General features: G+C 36.5%; 1 long non-coding RNA gene across 2 annotated transcripts in view; it reads right to left on the bottom strand.

Moving 5' to 3' along the window:
- Positions 1 to 4,759: 4,759 nt before the first annotated feature.
- The window catches only part of LOC142544991 (uncharacterized), a 92,802-nt gene continuing 73,749 nt past the window's right edge, over positions 4,760 to 23,812 (bottom strand). Inside the window, exons 1-2 of one of the 2 annotated variants that reach the window (XR_012820185.1) lie at positions 6,025 to 6,356; positions 4,760 to 5,645 (exon numbers count right to left, since the gene is read on the bottom strand). This is a non-coding gene — a long non-coding RNA (uncharacterized LOC142544991). Of the gene's footprint in view, positions 5,646 to 6,024; positions 6,357 to 23,812 lie in introns of those variants that run through there. The other variant, XR_012820184.1, reaches the window with a different exon arrangement.

Here is a 23,812-nt window from a genome sequence, read left to right as displayed (position 1 = left end):
GGTGGACAACAGTTGTTAAAAAATATCCTAGACTTGTGTTTTTGCTAGATAGTCGAATCATACGTGACATAATAGTCTGCCTATTAAAGAGGAAAATGTAATTAAAAAATAAATTATATTTCTTTCATTATTTTTATTGAACTTGATTATATGGATTTACAGTTGTTAAATATATCCAATACTAACGGTCATCTTATCAAAATTTATTCTTCGCGCATAAAAAATATGATCTATTGAACAGAGTGTCACGGCCAAGCCCACTAATGATATTGTCCGCTTTGGCCTGAGGCCTCATGGCTTTAAAACGCGTCACAACGTGCGACATCCACACACACTGGCTCTGATACCAAATGTCACGGTCCAACCTACTTGTGATATTTTCCGCTTTGACCCAAGACCTCATGGCTTTAAAATGCGTCGCAAGGGGTTGCTACATGCTCATTTAAATGCCCAGCATCTCTCCTGTGTTTTGGCGATGTGAGATTTCGCCTAAGGGCCTTCACCCCCATTTCGGGATTCAGCGTCCTCATTGAGGTTTGCCCCACCATCCCAAACCCACGCGGAGTCGCTCTGATACCAAATGTCACGGCCTAGCCCATTTGTGATATAGTCCGTTTTGGCCCGAGGGCTCATGCTTTAAAACGCGTCACAAGGGGTTTTTACACGCTCATTTAAATTTCGAGCGTGTAGCAAACCCTTGTGACATGTTTTAAATCCGTGAGGCCTCGGACCAAAGCGGACAATATCATAAGTGGGTTGAGCCGTGACATTTGGCATGAGAGCCATTGTGTGTGGATGCCGCACGTTGTGACGCGTTTTAGAGCCGTGAACCTCAGGCCAAATCGTACAATATCACAAGTTGGGTAGGCCATGACATTTGGTATCAGAGCGGCTCCGCGTGGGTTTGGGAGGTGAGGCAAACTTCAGTGAGAACGCTGAGTTCCGAAAGGGGGGTGAATGCCCTTAGGCGAAATCGCACATCGCCAAACCACAGGAGAGATGCTGGGCATTTAAATGAGCGTGTAGCAACCCCTTGTTACGCGTTTTAAATCCGTGAGGCTTCGGGCCAAAGCGGACTGTGAGAACCCAAATTTTTGGGCATGTAATTATTTAATTAAATATAGACATGTATAAGAATTTATTTTCGAGTTATAATAAATTCAAAAATATTAAATAATACATGGTATTGGAAATTCCAAGCCAATAAATACATGAAATTCAAAATTCAGTACAAATCATGTATTAATTTCAAAATAAGACTGGATATCAATCAAATTTGGAAGGAAATATTGCATACCCTCAGTTTTCTCAACAAGGAAACTAGCAAATTTTTCAGTACTATCCAGATAAATTATGAATCTGTACAAGAAAGTAGTCTACATTCAACCATCCAAGCCAATATCAAATTTCAGAATAGGGTAATGTAATATGTATGGAAGGAGCACCTCGATAATTATGGAATAATTATCTCGAAATTATGGAAGAAAAATCAAATCGGTTATGGTAGGATTTTTATCCGCACATCTATAAATAAGAGGGCCTATGCATTCAAAAGTTACACCATTCCAAACACTCCAAATTTTCGAAAATTGCTTTCCAAGTGCTGCTGAAATTTTGAAATTCTGCTCTCCAAAATCCTGCACGAGTCATCGAAATTTTTTCAAAGTTCAGAAAATTATTTCTCTCGCTAGGGTGCTGCGAATCCGAGCTCCACCGTTCAAAATATGCTTTCATATGTTTTGAACAACATATCCAAATTGCAGCAAAATCCAACGATTAGTGTTTGTTTATAGCCTTTGCAAGAAAACTGCTCAGATTATATGCAGGAACAGCATACCTACAGTTTTTTGTCCATAAGCAGGTCAAAAAGACTTTTAAACCCAATCTTCACCGTTCTTAATTTATTTTACGAACTTATGAACATATTGTAAAAGTTTGAGGCCGATCCAACGGTGCAATAAGGCGCAAGGAATTTTACAATGAGGCTGATTTTTCAGTTAGATGTACTGCTGCGTTTTCGAAGTGTCGGTCGCATGATTCTTCTATAGTTTCCAAATTCTTCACGTTTTCTTCTAGTCTAAGGTAATTGGGCTTGTTTTAAAGTTAAACTTTCGTTATGTATATTTATTTCGTTTTTTTAAATGCGATCGAGTACACGCTCTTCTACTCCTTCTTGAGTTTGTTGTCATATGATTTTTGGGCACTGTGAGGATTCAACTCGATGGAGGGAATCCAAACCATGATATGTCCCTTACGCGGTGGAGATGTAACCGCTATATGGCATCGTCCCCTTAGAGGAATAAAAATTAGGGACTGATATCAGTAAACCATTGAAAGTAGGGGACTCTCAGTGTCTAGTCAATATTATGCATGTGTTATGAATGATGTTATGCAAGTCATGTGATTTTTGAAATTATGCATTTTGTTATGTTCTGCTCGAACTGCCCCCACTTACTGAGTGACGATCATATCAATCACCCCTTACTCTACCCTCCTAGATAAATCAGAAGAAGAAATATAGAAAGAAGAATCATACACTATTTTTGGGGCTGATAGTGGACGCATGAAGAATTTTAATTAAGAATATGTTCTTGTGAGTTTTTAATTCAAGTTATAAAAACTTCCGCAGATTTTTATCGTTTTCAGAGTTACTATTGTAAAGACAATTATATGATTGATTATGAATAATAAACTGGTTTTTGGTTTATACTGTACTACAAGGCTTGTTGCTTTCAATTGTGTGGTTGTAAAACAACGCCGGTGTCGACTAACCCCGGCCTCGAGGCGTGACACAGACAATATCACAAGTGGACTGGGCCGTGACATTTGGTATGAGAGCCAGTGTGTGTGGATGCTGCATGTTGTGACGCGTTTTAAAGTCGTGAGACCTTGGGCCAAAGCGGACAATATCACAAACGGGTTAGGCCGTGACATTTGGTATGATAGCCAGTGTGTGTAGATGTTGCATGTTGTGACGCGTTTTAAAGCCGTGAGGCCTCGGGCCAAAGCGGACAATATCACAAGTGGGTTGGGCCATAACATAGAGTTTCTTGGGTTTCCTTCTCAAAATTTATCCCGCGAACAAATATTCTCTATAAAAAATTCTTAGTTTCTTGGGCTTTTTTGATCGTTACATTTCAAGCAAATTGATTTTAATAGAAGACTTAGAATGGACAGCCCACGCTGAAGGTACATAGGAGTTCTTGATATTAAATTGATGATTTTCTGAGATATTTATTCTCTTGCGAAAGCACTGCACCACAATTGTATTTTTATTAGGAAGTTCGAAGCAATGAAATTTCTTTTTCTTTTTGTCAAATATTGAACTTGATGAGTTGATGGATCCATATGTATACAATTTAAAATCTGGGTCGATATCAAGAAAAAAAGAAGCTAACTTGAGTTTTTGAAACTCATTTAGCATATTAAGGAAAAACAACGTAAACTAGTTCACTTTCATATGTGAAGTTGTACTCCTTTTTATTGAGCTCATTGTCAGTCAAATAACAATAAGATTTGTTGTCTTGATATGGATTTATTCATGCAGTTATACAATGTGGTAGCGAATGAACAATTTGAAGTGTTAGAGCTTAGATTTTTGAACCGCTTTATATCCTCGGTCCGTGACCAAGGGTTACTCCATGCATGCTTGCATATTTGCGCCACTGAGTCCATTGAAATGCTCTACCGAATATCAAGTATTCAAATCCAGGATTTCACATCCACCACATACCATTTTGATGTGGTAGATCTTTTTAATAACTCTCATTTGGGATACTCGAGCTTCGAGGAGGCCGTGAACTTAAGAGAAAAGTTACTTGGTGAAAGAGGAAATATGTCATGTGAACCAACAGATGAACATATCCAACGCCGATACACTATGGTATGACCACCTTTCATCCCATTTCTCTCCTACTAGTAATTAGACTTTAGGGCTTCGTAGCATATTCCCTCTTCCCACAAGATCGTCATTCCCACCCCGAAGATCGACCCTAGCTCCCAATGGTTTTTATAATTTTTTCCCACATCAGTTAGATGCAGGTCTCCGCATTCCTCTATCCGACTTCCTTTAGGAGTTGAGCAGTTATTATCAGATACACCTAGGTCAACTCACACTCAATGCCTTCCATTCGATATGCAGCTTCATCGTATTACTTCGGGCTCTAGACTTTCCTTTAGATTGCACCACTTTCCCCTAATTTTTGGTTTTGGCCAAATCGAAGGAAGGGTCCTTCTACGTAACATCTCGATCCATCCGTAAGCTTTTCGATGGGGCTCTTAATAACATGAAGGGGGCTGTGGCGAGGACAGATGGGTGAGTAGGCGAAGCTGCAGGCTGGAGTGCACAACGGTGGAGGGGAATGGTGATGGCTAGAGGAGGCTGTGGCTGAGGGGCGGAGAGAGGTGATGCGAGAGGAGGTTGTGGGCGAGGGAGAAGGGCGAGCTAGCAGAGGAATCGCGGGCGAGAGGCGAAACGCGAGGCATAAGGCGTGGACGTGGGCGCAGGCGTGGGAGAGCTAGTGAGTGGGAGAAACTCAAGTGTACTAACTCTAGTACGAGTGTATCTCAGTCTACGCTCTGATACCTAATGTGAGGGCCCGTTATCCTAATCACGATTTATTAAAATGAAATCTTGATTAATCAGTAAACAACGAAAAATTGAGTTAAAAATTTGCGTTTTGGCCTATAAAAATTTCGGCATGACCTTCCCATAAATAGGACATATCAGAAAATCAAATACTCAAAATAAAACAACATATGCCGTCAATAAACACAACAACATAAACATGTGTCAGCCAAACACGATCATGTCATATACAAACCAAAATATCATAGAGCCGACAAGGCTCGATAATACCACAACTCAATACTATAAATATATACATATAGTATCTGGGAGACAGCAACACCACGCAGTACCTAAATACAACTGAGCCTAATCTCAAGGAGCTCTGGTACTTCATGAGGCTTCCTCTCGAGCGCCTGAGGTCGAACCACTTGTACCACTTGTCATGTCCACACACAAAAGACACGACAGCCCCCTCTCGAGGGTCAGCAACCCCAGTATGAGACATTAAGAAACCACGATATATGACATAGAAATGCAATAATGTCATGCATGAATGCAATGCATGAATAGGTGCAAGATATCAGGATTCAAATGATCGACATCAACAATCATACATATATGCTCGAGCTGGTCCACGACTCAGCGAACCGTGCCTGGGATATGGCTCGGCCTCGAAGCCAGCAACTACCTAAGCCGGACCGAATCAAGGTAGCCAAACATCTCCAGGACACCATATCATACATATATAACGGATCTCAACCAAAATATAATTAGATCTCAATAACAGATAGGCTCAATATGATATGTTCAGTGGTATTGATGTGTCTAACTAAAATAAAATGTATGTGAACCAAATAAATATTTATTTTATTTTGCACACCATTTACCAACTGATAATATGCGAGTCAGCATATAATATCACATAAGTCAACAAATAGCAAATAAATCATACACAGGATCATCAGATGTCTCTGTCAGACATCGGGAAAATAACCGATCTCTACGTACCTCAGCTAATTTACCAGTAACTTAAATCCTCAAGAAAGTCATGGAAATGCCAACTCAGACAAATCATCTGAATATTAATTTAAATGATCTTATTATTATGTAAAAAAATCCACAACCATTTAAATTCAATTATTTAAGCAATTTAAATTCCTAAAATTCCAATATTCGACTAAATTGCCTAATATCAATCATTTCTATTTTACTTCGTCGCAAAATATTCTTTTTAGCTTTAAATAATGCTAAACTAATATTCAAGCGATTAACTTTCCTACTTTCCCAAACTTTTCATTTTATATCAAAGTTTTACATAATAATTTCCAACAATCATAATTAACAATTCTAAGGCATCAAACAAGCTAATACTCGATTTATACATCTCAATACTTCAAAATATCTAATTAAATATTCTGAAAATCGCTAAAAGATTTCTAAACTTTGATCGATACCTCGACTCAACTCAAATTTTGTACCAACATCAAAAAATATAACAATTATCAATATTGGTATCAAATTTAAATAAAAAATACTACAACCCTTGAACAATTTCTGGAGTCGATTTGTACCTCAATATATATGTCAAAATAAAGCTTATGATACAGAGAACTATAGCTCTTAGTCAATTTTTCTGAATTCCGGCGACGTACAACTGCGATTCAACGGCGATGGCGGGTTGGACAAAAAGTGTCGAGGAACACTTCAATATGGGTACCAAAACGTAGCTTTCGTCGAGGGCTTTCCAACCATATATTTACTTTAATTTGTCGTCAACCGGTGTTGGAGATACGAGCGGTCAAAGCTAACGAAAATTGTGAATGAATTAATAACATAAGCTACTGGAGAAATGTGCTGCTTACAATGAACATTTGAGGATGATTATATATATATATATATATATATATATATATATATATATATATATATATATATATTAGATTAATGTTAATATTATATATGTGTGTTTATCTTTTCTTCTTTTGGGTTCGAAACTTAACCCGGTCTATTTTATTTCAAATCTTGTGTGCTATAAAATTTAGATATGGATTTTAATATCGTCTATAAACCGACATTGTCTAATACATATTTTAAACACACTATTTAATTATTTGGCTTAATTATTTTAGATTCCTCAATTTAAAATAATTAATCTTAATTATCGCCAAATAACATATGATTAAATCGGGTCATTACATGAATTCAATGGCAGTTAATGGTGTTTGTGATCTTTTTCAGTTGTCTGATGGTGTAAAAGTCATTGGATGTAAATTAATCTTCAAAACAAAGAAATACTCATTAGACAACATTGAAAGGTATAAAACATGACTCGTTGTTAAAGGATTCACTCAGAAGGAAGGAATCGATTATAAGGAGACTTTTTCTCCTGTACCTAAAAAAGATTCTCTTCGTATCATTCTAGCATTGGTTGCACATTTTGACTTAGATTTGCAACAAATGGATGTGAAAACAACTTTTCTCAATGGAGAACTAGATGAAGAGGTTTATATGAAACAACCTGAATTATTCTTCTCTAATAATGGTGAGCAATTAGTTTGTAAGCTTAAGAAATCTATATATGGATTGAAACAAGCTTCCCGCCATTGGTATTTAAAATTTTATGATGTTATCTCTTAATTCGGATTCTTTTAGAACTCCATGTATCAATGTATATACCAGAAGGTCAGTGGGAGCAAGATTTGTTTCCTTATTCTATATGTAGATGATATATTACTTGCAACCAATGATAAGGGTCTGTTATATGAGGTGAAACAATTCCTCTCTAAACACTTTGATATGAAGGATATGAGCGATGCATCTTATGTCATTGGCATTAAGATACATAGAGACAGAATTCAAGTTATTATAGGTCTGTCTCAAGAAATCTATATCAACAAAGTTTTAAAGAGATATCAGATGAACAATTGTGCACCAAGTATACCTCCCGTTGTGAAAGGTGATAAATTCAATTTGAGCCAATGCCCAAAGAATGATCTAGAGCGGAAACAAATGAAAAATATTCCTTATGCTTCTGCTGTCGGAAGCTTAATGTATGCTCAGGTTTGCACTAGACCTGACATTGCATTTATTGTTGGGATGTTGGGAAGATATCAGAGTAATCCAGCTTTAGACCATTTAAAAGCTTTGATAGGATCGGTTAAGGGTGGAAGAGTGTTTAGAAGAGGGTTGAATAAACACTCTCAATTTTCACAACCTTTTCAACTGGTGAGTCAGTTTAGTGATAGACTGATACTCGAGAATCTTGTAAGTCAATATCAATCAGCTAACATTAAAAGTGCGGAAATAATTCGACTGATATATAGAATAAAAACTGAAACAAGAAGACACAAGTTTTTATGGATTTTCGGAGATTTCAAACACTCCTACGTCACCCCTTCTATTACAAGGATATGATATTCACTAAAAGACTTTGATCGATAGAAAACGTTGTACAGACCCACTTCAGTTAAGGACTTAACAATGCCAAACTAAAACTCTTAGTTACAAAACAATTTACAGTACTTAACTGGACTGAAATAACTTAGCACAACTGATCTATTCAAGATCAAGTATTATAACAGTAATGGTTTGTGCTTGTAAGTTCGAAGTATAGCCTTGAATACTATGAATGTATACAATAAGAGTGAGCAAAGATTTCAACAGAATAACGGTATATAAATTTGGTTGATTCAGATTCAGAGTTGAGATTCAGAGTGTTAGGTATTTCTCAACTGCTCTTCTCTGCTATTTATAGACTTTGCCTCTAACGGTAATATTAAATCCGATTTTAAACTTTCTATCCGTTGTTTGCCACGTCAACATTCTTCTGACAATCGTACAGTGCAACTTTCTGACAAGCGGCTATCCCACTACTTGTTGCAGTCATCTTTTGTGTAGTTGTTATTTGAACATCCTTTTCCTTAACTAATTACGTATATAGCTAAAGGATCAGCTGATAGAATACAGCTGATAAGCTTACAACTAATTGTAGTAACTGATCAGTTCTAACTGATCAATCAGTTGTCTGTGTATTTCAGTTTGCTAGTAGTAACTGATCAGTCAGTTGTCTTCAAGAAATTGCACACTAATCTTCAGTTATGAACAACCGATAGTTTGTATATTTTAGATCAGTTTCTTTCAATATTCTTGATCGGTTAGTTCAATTTATTAAACGCTCAGTTTGTCAAACTTCCGAAATTCAGTTTCCAACAATTTCCCCTTTTTTGGTGTTTGACAAAACTTAGAAAATAAGAACTGATCAACTGTACTCATTGTATATAAAATAATCTTTTATTGACAACTCTTTCAATGTACAGACTCTACAAAGAATGAAAGAATAAAATAATATTAAGAATATTCTAACTGACTAAAATAATCTTCAAAATCTACCAAATAATCTTATATTTTTTCTGGATCCACTTTGTAGATTGCTCAGGCTGATCATCTTTTCCTTCTTCTTCCCTCTTTTTGTCAAATCCATCTACCTTTTTGGATAACATACGGATTTCCGAGGAGAGGGTTGACACTGCATTCAACATGATATCTTGCAGTAAATCCATTCTTTTAGAAACATTGTTTTCCAAAAAATCAAGAGGTCTTATAACGAAGACTTGAGTTTGGAAGTGAACTTCAGCTGACGCTCTGTCTTTTCAAAGTTTTTCCATTTGGAAAAATAATGATGTTACATCCTTTTGGATTTATTGTAGTCTTCCCATGGTGTTCTCCTTTATAAAGTCGAACCTCATAGTCTGCAAAAATTGGGTTGACTTGATGTAAGAAATGGAAGTTATTACACGGACAAGGTTGGTCTGAATAGCCTGAATTTCTTCAAATAAAGATTCATTTTCTATTGATATACCAAGAGACATGGTCTCAGAAGCTTCGGGTTCCTGCTCCTGGTTCTCTTGATTGAAGATCACCATCACCCTGTCAGTTGTTCCAGTTTCAAGATTGACCATTTCTGAAGTATCCTCTGGTATAGCTTCCTGTTGAAGCTGCGAAGAAGAAGAGAGATTCGGAATAGCAGTGAAACTAGAAAGCTCTGAAGTTGGTTGATCAGCTGAAATGGTAGTTGGTTCTTCAGTTGGTTACTCAGCTGATTTAGCCATCTAATGGCCCAACAACTCAAGGCCCATGACACTTTGATATTCCAAAACACTTTTGGAAACCCTAGTAGTCATCGCCGTTGCCGGAGCTCCGTCGCCGGATTTCGACCAACAAATTTTTTTTATTTTAAAAGGGGGGTTCGGGTAGCCCTCGGGCTACCCTTGCTGCCCAAAATGGGCAGCCACTCGGGCAGCAACATGCTGCTTGAAAATGCCCCAAAAATTTGGCCTCGGTTTGTTGCAACAAATTATCTCATGCGGTTAGAAATTGACCTCAATATAATATCAAGTATTTGCTACACAAAATAGTAACCATAGCTCATGATACCACTTGAAAAGAGATCTGTTAAGGTGCCTGGATGCGCAATGGAAGTTTCAAAAATCAAATTTTACAAGCAAAAATCGAGCCCCTCACTATGATGTGTAGCAAATAACATAAAATACAAAATGTCATACATAGGGTGTTTAAAAATTTACCTATCAATCACAAAAGATTGATGATGGCTCCAACCAAGTTGTAAACAACTTTGGCTCTTGAAAGGTAGATAAATTTACAAGCCTCCTTTGAGCACTTTTTGCTCAAAAATTAAGCCCACCACCAACTAGGAAGATCTCCTCTAATTTTGCACTAGAAAAATTAGAGGATGTTCTTTGAGAATGATAAGCTTTCCTCAACAATTGAATAAGCAAAATGGGAGGGGAGAAAATTAGAAAAATTCCAGCCACCTTGAGTATGGAGAGAAGGGAATGCTTTTTCTTGGTTGAGTAAAAAGTTAAAGTGTAAAGTTGCATGAGAGTTCTACGTAGTTCACATCACCATGTCAATAGATGTCACAGCTTTCCGGTGTCCGGGGCTCCACCAATAATATGAGCCGAGCCCCGAGCCCCGAGCACTGGTAGCGTTCATCATGCACCATTGTCCATGGAAGACATGAAAGTTATAAACACCTTTATAATTCCCCTTTTCGGGCTTGATATTAATTTTGAATCTTATTCAAAATGAGGGTTTTAAATTTTGAAATGTCTCATCATTAATTTTTTTAAAAGCTCGCCATGTTTGATCGTATATTTTCCGGATTCATGCAACTTTGTTATTATAATAATAATAACGCACATACTCATTATTTATTATATATCATGCATATATTATAAACAGTAAACTAAACAAGGATGATCAATTGCCTAAAAAGTAATGGCCCGTGTGAGCTAAGCACGGGCCTAGGTCCAATCCTAGGGAAATGCATGGGATGCAAATGCAACTTTTACATAAGCCTCTAATATTTACATGTCTTTGATCTTCATAATCATCAAGGCCACCATCTTCCAATCTTGATCTTCCACTATGCTAATATTTACAAATAAATATACATGGCAAATAGGGATACATCTCATGGGATGAGAAAGAGCCATAAACCAAGCCCACTAATAAACTGATAATTATTACAATCATTCAACACAAAATATCCTAGCATACACCTAGCAAATTGGGCTTGGGTTTTTTATCATTCTTCATGCATAATATGACATATCATACACCATCAATTAATTATCACAATAATCAATTGATCTAATATTATATATCTTGATCCAATCACTAACCGCCACGATTATAAACTAAATCAACAAAGTAAACAAACTCTTTTGTCTATTTTCTAATTAATTTATTTATAACCGAGTTTCTTGTAAATCATCATTTACTATAAATAATTAAATTCAAACTTCAAATATTTATTTTATGAGAAAATATGTACAACTTTTGTAGATTTAAACTTAAGGGCCAAATAAGACATTTTTCACCAAAAATATTTTGGCTCATTTAAATTTCACAAATTATGTTAGCCATCTAATGGCCTAACAACTAAAGGCTCGTGACACTTTGATATTCCAAAACACTTTTGGAAACCCTAGTCGTCATCGTCGTGCTGGAGCTCCCTCGCCAGATTCCGACCAAATTTTTTTTATTTTAAAAGGGGGGTTCGGGCAGCCTGAGGGGCTGCCCTTTCTGCCCAAAATGGGCAGCCACTCGGGCAGCCCGAGCTGCCCGAAATGGGCAACAACATGCTGCCCAAAAATGCCCCAAAAATTTGACCTTGGTTTGTTGCAACAAATTATCTCATGCGGTTAGAAATTGACCTTAATATAATATCAAGTATTTTCTACAAAAAATAGTAGCCATAGCTCATGCTACCACTTGAAAGGGGATCGGTTAAGGTGCCTGGATGCGCAACGGAAGTTTCAAAAATCAAATTTTACAAGCAAAAATCGAACACATCAGTATGATGTGTAGCAAATAACATAAAACACAAAATTTCATACATAGGGTGTTTAAAAATTTACCTATCAATCAAAAAAAATTGATGATGGCTCCAACCAAGTTGTAAACAACTTTGGCTCTTGAAAGGTAGACAAATCTACAAGCCTCATTTGAGCACTCCTTGCTCAAAAATTAAGCCCCCCACCAACTAGGAAGATCCCCTCTAATTTTGCACTAGAAAAATTAGAGAATTTTCTTTGAGAAAGATAAGCTTTCCTCAACAATTGAAGAAGCAAAATGAGAGCGGAGAAAATTAGAAAAATTTCGGCCACCTTGAGTATGGAGAGAAGAGAAGGCTTTTTCTTGGTTGTGTAAAAGGTTAAAGTGTAAAGTTGCATGTGCATGACATGCCATTAACTCAAAAATTGCCTTCAACCTTTCACCTTCCAAGCATACAATTTGTTTGGGCTTGTAATAATTACAAGGACCATAGACTTTTATTTAAATATCTCAAACAAATTTGAGACTATTTAAACTTTACTTGATTTTACTCAAGCCCACTAGTTGAATAATTATTTCTAATTGTGCTCTACAAGGCCCAATGTTATTTAATTAATTCAACACATGAATTAATTTAATTATTTGGACTCTACTAGGTACACTAGTGTTTAATTAATTCAACACTTGAATTTAATTTAATTTAGTCCATAATAATGTTTATGAAAATCACAATTTTCAAATACATTATTTATTTGGCCAACTTTTAATTTAGGAACACTTCCACAAATTAAAAGTCACATTCCCCATTATCCTCTTATAGAAGTCATACTTCTATTTTTGTAAGCGCTTATAAACTTCTTTATAAGCTGTTCAACACATTGAACTATTTTTTCTTCTCAACGGGATCTAGAAAGCTAGTACTTGTGTGGCCCTCAATGATTCAATGATACAACTAGCCGTGGGTTCACATCTTTATGTGATTCGGGACTAAAAATGTCCTTATATGAGCATACCCCAAATGCTTCATTCTTATTTATCAACTCCTTGATAATAAGAACGTCAGAACTCAAGTCTGATAACACCCAACCAATCATGTTAAACGCCTAGCACCATCACTTACATGATTCCCTAGGTATCAAATGATAGTGCCTGCAAGAACCAATCTATTATGGTTAGCGTACAGTACGGCCCCTTCATCTCATATATCCCGATCGATTCGACAAATTTTGGTATATCGAGAACTGTCAATGAATCGATACTATGTGTCATGTCGTAGTTGAATCAATGGTGTAATCTATGAAACCCCTTTCATAATTACCACCAACACACTGATCAGAGATTTCAAACTACATACACATGAGATCACATAGGATATCCATACCCGAAGATAAGTGGTGAATCCCCAACTACAATGCATCGACTCCTATATGATTCGATAAAACACTCAACCTTGCCACCTGATGACCCCATGAGAGTCAGTAAATAAGCCAAAGTGCAATTCTAGCATATAGAGTCTCAATGTTGTCCCGGGTCATAAGGACTAATGGTGTATAATCATAAACTAGGACGTTTACACTCGATAAATGAGAACCACTTGGAAAATCCTTTATGGAGGGTTGTTCAGTGCACTCTACAATGAGCACCTATCTGCATGCTCGGATATCACAATGTCCCCTACCAATGAAACATGGTACTCACATCGCAGATACTAGTCTCAAACTCGAGCGGCCTATATCCTTCTTAGCGGCGGCTGAATCGACTAGGAACTGTTTAGAATATACAGTATACCAAATATGAGTTTCATGATACTCATCATATGAGCATCTCATATTCTTTCTACTATTTGTATATTCAAGGACTTTATCTATGCAACTAGCATGGGTATACAGATAAAGATGTGCCAAAAAAATAATTTCAAATATTATTAAAATAAAGATTGTTTATACATAGAGTTTCAACATGAACCATCGGCCAACACTTGGCTCCACTGGGCATTTACTCTAACATAAAGGCAGTTGGACTAGTAGGATCATAGTTTTAGCGTAGCTGAACAACCATTTGTCTTTTCTTTTCTCGTACTTGATCAAAGAAGTACTTCTTCCTCTGCAACGCTTGAACCACTGAAGCTGCTTTGACCATTTTTAGGACTATGGTTTCCAGAGCAATAAACTTCTTCAAAACTGATTTCCTTTTCAGTTGCCTGGCAAATACTTCAGTCCTAAACCTTACCCATTCATAATAAGATTAAGCTTAGTCTCAGAAAATTCATTGACCTCTTTCCAGATGAGGTCAATATGGGTTTGGATTGTGTTTGTGAGTCTGGGCTCTTCTGTCATCTTTTCCTTGCCCTTTGACTCAGTCAGGATATGAGGAATATTCAGTCCTGATATGGTTGCATCAATCATTTCTCTAATCACTATCCCTTTGGGTCTGGCAAATGGCAATGAAGTTGGGCCAGAGATAGTGATTAGTGGAGCTTTAGCTCCAGCAGGTTTCTTCTTATCACCAGATTCGGTGATAGTCTTCTAGAGAAGAGCAGCAGGTGGAGGTAACTGCTCTTCAATTAAAGTTTTAACTGATATTGTCAGCAACAGAGTAGCCTGGATCAGCTGTTCAGCTCCAGATAGTAACAGCCTCTCAGTTGGGATGGTGCCCACAATGATTACTGGTTTTGTCTTCAGAGTTCTAGGCTTCTTGGCGATCTTAGGAGAAGGAGTCTTTTCAGAGTCAGTTTTACAGACAATCAGTTTTCGTTTAATTGTCATCTTTTGATCTGTCTTCTTGGCTTTCTTCACTAGCTTGTGAGCCTCCTTCGTCCCAATCTCCTTTTTCACCTTAATAAATTTTTCAGGAGAAATGTCCAGCCTGAGCTTTGGCAGCTGACCACTCTTGTCATTGAATATCTTGAACTTGGATGACCTCTCAGATGAATCACCCACCAAGCCCTTGCTTTTCAGTAGATAGTTGAGCAGCACCGCAAAGCTTTTTGATTGTTTTGAAGACTGAAACATGTTTTTAAGAAGGGTGAAGATCATACATTTCCAATTCAGTATTTTTCCAGCCATGATAGCAGTCACGACTTGAAATTTCTCTAGAGTGAGAGCAGCAAAATATCCAACTTTGGCAACTAGCCCTTTGGCCACGATGTCAGCCAGCAACTGGATTTCTGGCTTGAGTACCTTTTTGGGGATCCGAAACTTTGATTTTCCGTCCATCAGCTAATAGGAGAGTCTGCATCTCCTCTACATAAGAAGTTTTCATATCAAAGATATTGGCCAGACCATCAGTTGGCAGTTGAAAGAAGTTGCTGAAGGAGTCTTCTTCTATTATCAGCAACTTGATTGTTGACGGTAGTAGAGATGTTGCCGTCAGCGGAAATGAATCCATTTGCATAGAGATCTTGAATTTGTTTTGGATAGATTTCTTGGGAAGAAAGTCCCAGAAATGTCTTGAATCCATCAGTCTCTAGTTTGAGAAACATTTTCTTGATGTCTTCGTCCTGGACAGTCATGACTGAATCAAAGTCGATTGACATTGCATTCAATATGTATGTCGGAACTTGATTTGCCATTGCTGAAGAATTGGTTATATGTGAGAGAGAAAGTTATGTGTATTTATTTGCTCTGTAAACTGAAGTGCGCGTAAAAGAAAAACTGAAGTGAGGCGGGGATAAGTACGTATGTATGTGACTGTTCAAATTTATGGACACGTGTCAGTCCAAAATAAATTGAATAAAATCGAGTGTACGTATGATGAAAACGTGTGTAGAATTTAAATGGACTACGTGGAGCCACGTTTTAAAATACTATTCATTGAAAGACATGCATTAAATGCGTAATTATCAGTCACATCACTTTTTACGGAATATTTATCGATTTATTTGTTAACTTATTGGAGAAGATCAGCTAGGACAGCAAATGAGTGATCAGTTGTAAGTTGAGTCATTTTAGTTGAAGACCAACTAACTATTGTCTTCTCAGTTAACCTTCTAGATTCAATATTCCCCCTCAATAGATACATATTAATAAAAGAAAGGATAAGAGAAGCTTAGTCTGGATCAATTAAGGCCTTTCTGTGAACTGGTGTCTCTTCGTCTTCTTCTTGTCTCTTTAAGAACTGTCTATAAATAAGACCACTGTCATTAGATGATAACAATGGCAATAAAACATAGATGGATAGAGAAAGCAGTTCCAACAACCCTCCTTCTCCAGCAACACTTTTCCGTTTGGAGAGACAGAAAGAATCAATGGAGAGGTATGTCCTTGAGAAGGTCATGTCCACTTGGACTAAATTCAAGACCTCCATGCTATTCAGCGAGATGGGTTGGTTCCTGATGATAAACAGAGGGAAACTGAGATAAATTATAAGAAACGTATCAATGGGATCTACACTGCAGATCTCGATACTGATGAAGGTCTGTTGAAGTTAATGCTGATGTAGGAGCAGAGATCACTGGAGAAGATTATCTTTTCGGAAGACTACCGAAGAATTTCCTGTAAAGCATTGTCTGATTGGATGTTCTCTTGGCAAGATTCCTTAGAAAGATAACTGAATCGTGTAATATGTGAAAGATTTTATCAATAAAATAGTTGTTTCCATTCATTGTTCTTTCCTTATCTGCATAGGAACTGATATTAGTTGACAAATAGTTAACTAACTGATAAAGACTAACTGAGCAGTTAATAACTGACATTTAACTAACTGAATAGTTAATAACTGATATTTGACTAATTGAATAAAAATTAGCAAAAACTAACATAACAATAATATCATTGATATAATTAAGACAAATCAATTAAACCAAGAATATTGCGAAAATGAGAAAACTTAGTCTCTGGTAGAGGTTTGGTGAAGATGTCAGCTGCTTGTTGTTCAGTTGATATGTATTCCAGTCTTATTGCTTTCTTCATAGCATGATCTCTGATGAGTGATGCCTGACATCCATATGCTTGGTCCTAGAATGAAGAATTGGATTGTAAGTAATTGCAATCGTGCTTGTATTATCACAAAATATTGGTGATTCTTTTGCAATGACTCAATAGTCTTTCAGTTGTCGCTGAATCCAGATCAGTTGTGCACAGCAGTTTCCAGCAGCAAGTATTCTGCTTCAGTCGTGGAAGTTGCTATGGATGTTTGCTTCTTGTTGAACCATGAAATCAGTATGTCTCCTAGAAACTGACATGATCCACTGGTGCTTTTACAATCTAGCTTACATCCTGCATAATCTGAATCTGAATATCCAACTAAATTAAAAGAAGAATCCTTAGCATACCATAAGCCCACATTTTGTGTGCCTTTAAGATATTTTAAAATGCGTTTTGCAGCTGAAAAATGCGATTGCTTAGAATCTGCCTGAAATCTAGCACACATACAAACAACAAATACAATATCAGGATGACTAGCAGTTAGGTACAATAATGAACCTATTAGACCTCTGTAACGTGTAGTCTCAACTGATATTCCTCCTTGATCATTGTCTAGTTTGATTTATGAACTCAAGGGAGTACTTGCAGCTGAACATGTTTCCATGCCAAATTTCGTAAGAAATTCCTTATTATATTTAGTCTGACTAATAAAAATACCAGTTTCCAGTTGCTTCACTTGCAGACCGAGGAAAAATGTCAGTTCACCCATCATACTCAACTCGAATTTTTCCTGCATTAACTTGGAAAATTTATCATATAATTTGGGGTTAGTTGACCCAAAAATAATATCATCAACATATATATGCACAATTAAAATGTGATCATTCTTTGAAAATTTGAACAGAGTCTTATCAACTGATCCAACAGTAAAATCATGATCAGTCAGGAATTTGGAAAGGGTTTCATACCAAGCTCTTGGAGCTTTTTTAAGACCATATAAGGCTTTGTTCAAATGATAAACATGATCAGAAAGAGAGTGATTAACAAAACCTGGTGGTTGTTCAACATATACTTATTCCTGCAACAGACCGTTCAGAAATGCGCTCTTCACGTACATTTGGTAGACTTTAAAATTCATGAATGAGGCATAAGCAAGGAACATTCTGATTATTTCAGTCTTGCAACTGGTGCATAAGTTTAATCATAATTTATTCATTCTTCTTGCCTATATCTTTGTGCTACAAGCCTCGCTTTGTTGCGCACAACTGAACCATCTTTGTTCAATTTGTTTCTATATACCCACTTTGTACCTATAATAGTTTTAGAATCTGGTCTTGGAACTAAGTTCCAGACATTGTTATGGGTAAACTGATTTAGTTCTTCTTGCATGGCATTTATCCAGTTAAGATCAGCAAGAGCTTCATCAGTTTTCTTAGGTTCCAGTTGGGACGAAAGCTGAATTAATAAATAAATTAAACATTTTATTCTGAGTTCTTACCGGATCAGATGGTTTACCTATCATCAATTCTGGTGGATGTGATTACTTCCATCTGTACTCAGCATTTGTTGCATCCATCTCAGCAACTGCTTCGGTTGGCAACTGAATATTTTCTTCACTTTCAGTTGATGTTGTATCAGTTGGTAACTGAGTATTATCATTTTGCTCCACCAACTGATTATCAATAACAGTTTCTTGTTCAACTGATTGATCCAGCACTTCTGGTTCTGGTGTTTGAAGGATATTTCGATTAAAGTGATTATCCTCTTCATTATCATCCTCCAAACTAATATCTGTAAAGCGATCAACTAGCTCAACTGGATCAGTTGGCATATTGGTTAGTACAGATTCATCAAATACAACATGAATAGACACTTCTACATTCAAAGTGCATTTGTTAAAAACTCTGTAAGCTTTACTAACTGATGGATGCCCAAGAAATATTACCTTTACAGATTTAGCATCAAAAGCTTTTAAATGATTTTTGTTATTATAAAGAATAAAACATCTGCAGCCGAATATTTTGAAATAAGAAACCACGCTTTTGCGTCCATGCCAGATCTCATACGGTGTTTTCAAATGATTCTTATTAATCATTGATCTGTTCTTAGTGTAACATGCAGTGTTTACTGATTCTGCCCAAAATCTCTGAGAAATACCAGAATCAGCAAGCATTGTTCTAGCAGCTTCTTTAAGGGTTCAGCTTCTTCTCTCAGCTACACTATTTTATTGAGGAGTTCTTGCTGCTAAGAGCTCATGCTTGATCCCAGTATTTTATAAAAATTGTGAAAGATTTTGATTGATGAATTCAGTCTCTCGATCATACCTTATTCGATCGATCCCAACTGATTTTTCATTTAATAATCTTTTGAAAAGCTTAATCAGTTGTGCAGCAGTTTGGTATTTGTATTTAAGAAAGATAACCCAAGTAAATCTTGAAAAATCATCGACAACTACTAAAGTGTATTTCATTTCCCCTAAGCTCATGACTGGTATAGGACCAAAAAGATCTATATGTAGCAGTTTTAAGCATCGGGAAGATGTTTTACAACTTTTGTTTTTAAATGAAGATCTTACTTGCTTACCAAACTGACATGCTGAACAAATTTTATCTTTTGAAAAATCTATTTTGGGCAAACCAGTTACAAGATCATGGTTACTCAGATAGGCAATAGATTTAAAGTTTAGGTGGTTTGACCTCGTATGCTACAACCAGTTTTTAGAAGATTTGGAGGCTATAAAACAAACTGGTGCATAAGGTTGATCAGTCCAACTGACTTGTAGGTATTCCCATAACGATTACCAAATAGGATGACCTCCTCAGTTGAGTCTCTAACTGAGCAAGTGTGTCTGTCGAACTGAACTGAGAATTTATTGTCGCATAACTGACTGATGCTAATCAAGTTATACTTCAAATTCTCAACTAGTAAAACATCATTGATAGTAAAATTTTCATGGATAAGCTTACCCTTACCCACGATTTTACCTTTGGATTTGTCTCCAAAACTGATGTTTGGACAAGTGTATTTGATCAGTTGGGGTAACAAACTTGCATCCCCTGTCATATGACGCGAGCAACCACTGTCCAGATACCAGATGGATTCTTTGTTTGTACATGTCACCTGCAATCACACAAAATATATGATCTTTGTACCCACATCTATTTGGGTCCTAAACTAATCAGTTCTTTAGGAACCCAGACTTGGACTAGTCTAACTGACTTTCCAGTTGATATGTTCCAGATAGTTTTTATCGGCTTGTGTGTGTTGATTGATGTGTAGTGTGCAGATAAAGCAATATGAGCTTTAGTCTTTTTCAACTGGTTGTTCAGCCGATATCTTTTCTGAACTGGCTTGCTGTTATAGTAATTGGAGTAGTTATTTGAATAGTTCAGGTATTTATTTCTGAACCTTTTTGGTGACTGACTTTGTGGGTCAGTTGAAATTTTTGGGCTATAATCAATACCATACCTTCTAGCCTTGTTCTTATTTTCAATAGGCTGTACAACTAGTTTACTTGGCTCTGGTAGTTCTTTTACCACAATTGATTTTATAAAGTGAATATATTTCCCTTTGTTCATGTTCAGTATTTGCTGAGTATCACTGGTGAAAGTTTCATCTTGGTTGCCAAACCCTAAACCAATTTTATCAGTAACTGATTTTTGCTTATCTTGTATTTCAGCTAGTGCAGCAGATGATTTATTTCATGCCTTAATAAGCTCAGTTTGCTTTGAATTCTCAAGCATTAACTGCTGAATCATAGATTGATTCTTGCTTCTTTCAGCATTCAACTCAGCAATCTCTCATTTAAGACTCAACAAATCAATTGATTCATCAGTTTCAGTTTTATCGTGGGATCAATTAGCTTTGTTCTGGATTCTTAAAATATAGGGCAAGCTTGTGATACTCATTGACCATGTCATGAAATGTAGAAATAAGTTCATATCGTGTGAAGTCAGTTAAACTAAAGTCAAATACCTGGTGACTGGTTGACTCTAGTTCTGTGTCATTAGCCATTAGACACTTGACCTCGTCATCATCATCACTGGAGCAGCTCAAGCTTTCAGATTCTGAATTATCACTGTCAGATTCTGCCCATTTGGACTTGCTTTCCTCTGCTTGAAACACTTCATGCTTCTTTCTGTATGATTTCTTGTCATCCTTAGTTCTTCTCTTGTGCTCATAAGATTTCTTTCCCTTTTCAGTTGAGCATCGACTGTCCTTCTTTGTCTTAGAACAGTCAGCAATAAAATGACCAGTTTTGCCACAGTTGTAGCAAGTATTAGGTTCTTCCTTGGAGTTATTTCTTTGATATTGTATTTGGAAGTTTCCTTGATTTCTTCTCATAAATCTTCCAAACCTTTTGACAAATAATGACATAGCATCATTACTTAACTAATCAGCAGATTTGTCAACTGAACCAGTTGGTTCCAATTTGACACCAGTCAGGGGCAGTTGTAGCAGCTGGTATAGAAGGTTCCCCTTCTCTGATTTACAACTCAAACTCGTAGGCTTTTAAATCAGCAAATAAATCATGAAGTTCTACCTTGTTCAGGTCCTTTGATTCTCGCATTGCCATAATCTTAACATCTCATTCCTGGTGAAGACATCTGACTACTTTCAGTGCTACCTCTTTATTTGAATACACATTTCCGAGTGCATTCAGTTTGTTTACTATGCTGCTGATCCTTTCATCATATTCATGCATGGACTCTCCGATCTTCATCTTGATATTGTCGAATTTTTGAACAGCAACAGATAGCTTATTCTCCTTGGTTTGTTCATTGCCTTTGCAGAGCTGAATCAGTTTCTCCCAAATTTTCTTAGCAGTTTTGCACATTTTATTTTGCTGAAGGTGACTTTATTCAGTGTCTTTTACAAAATATCTTTAGCCACGTTGTCCAAGTTGGCTTTTCTCTTGTCTTCAGCTGTCCATTCATCTCGGGGTTTTTCAATGCGGTGTGGTGCCCCATCAGTTATGGCAACATCAGTGTTTGCTTTCAATATTTTCATGGGTCCGTCTGTAATAACGTACCACATGTCATCGTCTTGTGCAGCTAGATGAGCCTGCATTGTGATTTTCCAATCATCGAAATCTTCTCTAGAGAATATTGAAATTTTGTTGACTGATGACGTGGTAATCAGTTTGTATATTGGAATATTCAGGAACAAGATTCAACTGCTATGATACCACTTGATAGGACCGGTTAAGGGTGGAAGAGTGTTTTGAAGGGAAGGGGTTGAATAAACACTCTCAATTTTCACAACTTTTTCGACTGGTGAGTCAGTTTAGTGATAAACTGATACTCGGGAATCTTGTAAGTCAATATCAATCAGTTAACAATAAAAGTGTGGAAATAAACTGACTGATAGATAGAATAAAAACTAAAATAAGAAGACGCAAGTTTTTATGGATGTTCAGAAATTTCAAACACTCCTACATCACCCCTTTTATCACAAGGATAGGATATTCACTAAAAGACTTTGATCGATACGAACAGTTGTACAGACCCACTTCAGTTATGGACTTAACAATGCAAACTGAAACTCTTAGTTACAAAACAATTTACAGTACTAACTAGACTGAAATAACTTAGCACAACTGATCTCTTCAAGATCAAGTATTATAACAGTAATGGTTTGTGCTTGTAAGCTCAAAGTATAGCCTTGAATGCTATGAATGTATACAATAAGAGTGAGCAAAGATTTCAGCAGAGTAACGGTATATCAATTTGGTTGATTCATATTCAGAGTTGAGATTCAAAGTGTTATGTATTTCTCAGCTGCTCTTCTCTGCTATTTATAGGCTTTGCCTCCAACGGTAATATTAAATCCGATTTGAAACTTTAGATCCGTTTTTTGCCACGTCAACATTCTTCTGACAATCGTACACTGCAACTTTTCTGACATGCGGCTATCCCACTACTTGTTGCAGTCAGCTTTTGTGTAGTTGTTAGTTGAACGTCCTTTTTCCTTAACTGATGACGTATATAGCTGAATGATCAGCTGATAGAATACAGCTGATAAGCTTACAACTGATTGTAGTAACTGATCAATCAGTTTTCTGCGTAATTCAGTTTGCTATTAGTAACTGATCAGTTCAAATTGATCAGTCGGTTGTCTTCGAGAAACTGCGCATTAATCTTCAGTTATGAACAACCGATAGTTTGCATATTTTAGATTAGTTTCTTTCAGTCTTCTTGATCAGTTAGTTCAATTTATTAAACGATCAGTTTGTCAATGTTCCAAAATTCAGTTTCCAACAAGCTGCAAAGAAAGTAATGATGTACCTTCAAGGGACCAAAGATTATATGCTTATGTTCAGACGAACTGAGAATTTGGAAGTAATTGGCTACTCTGATTCAGACTACGCTGCTGCATTGATTCACGAAAATCTACTTCAAAATATATTTTCATGCTAGCTGGTGGAGCTGTATCTTGGAGGAGTGTAAAGCAGACATTGACTGCTACTTCAACTATGGAAGATGAGTCTGTATCTTGTTTTGAGGCAACCTCTCATGGTGTATGGTTGAAGTGTTTCATTTCGAGGCTTAGAATCATGGATTCTATATCTAGACCATTAAGAATATATTGTGACAATTCAGCTGCTATTTTTACGGCTAAAAATAACAAAAGTGGTAGTCGAAGCAAGCACATCGACATTAAGTATTTAACCATACGAGAACGTGCTAAAGATAAGAAGTTACTTATCGAGCGCATTAGCACTGAATTAATGATTGCAGATCCTTTGACTAAAGACATGCCACCACTGAAATTTAAGGATCATACAGAAAGAATGAGACTTGGTTTATTTATGTAATTTTGTTGTAAGAACAAATTAATGAAACTATGATGTGATATTTCTCATATTTGTTGTGCACACATTCATTGATTTGAGAAATATCAATAAAGTTGGACCTCGAATAAACACAAGGTTTATTCATTAAGTTATACAGATTGAGATACATAATGCATTGTAATACATGAAAGATATTTTTTTAAGATGATTTATCGCCATGAT

Source organism: Primulina tabacum, chromosome 5 (assembly GCF_025594145.1).
Source record: "Primulina tabacum isolate GXHZ01 chromosome 5, ASM2559414v2, whole genome shotgun sequence".
Taxonomy (NCBI): Eukaryota; Viridiplantae; Streptophyta; class Magnoliopsida; order Lamiales; family Gesneriaceae; genus Primulina; species Primulina tabacum.
This window is presented reverse-complemented; position numbering and strand designations above follow the sequence as displayed.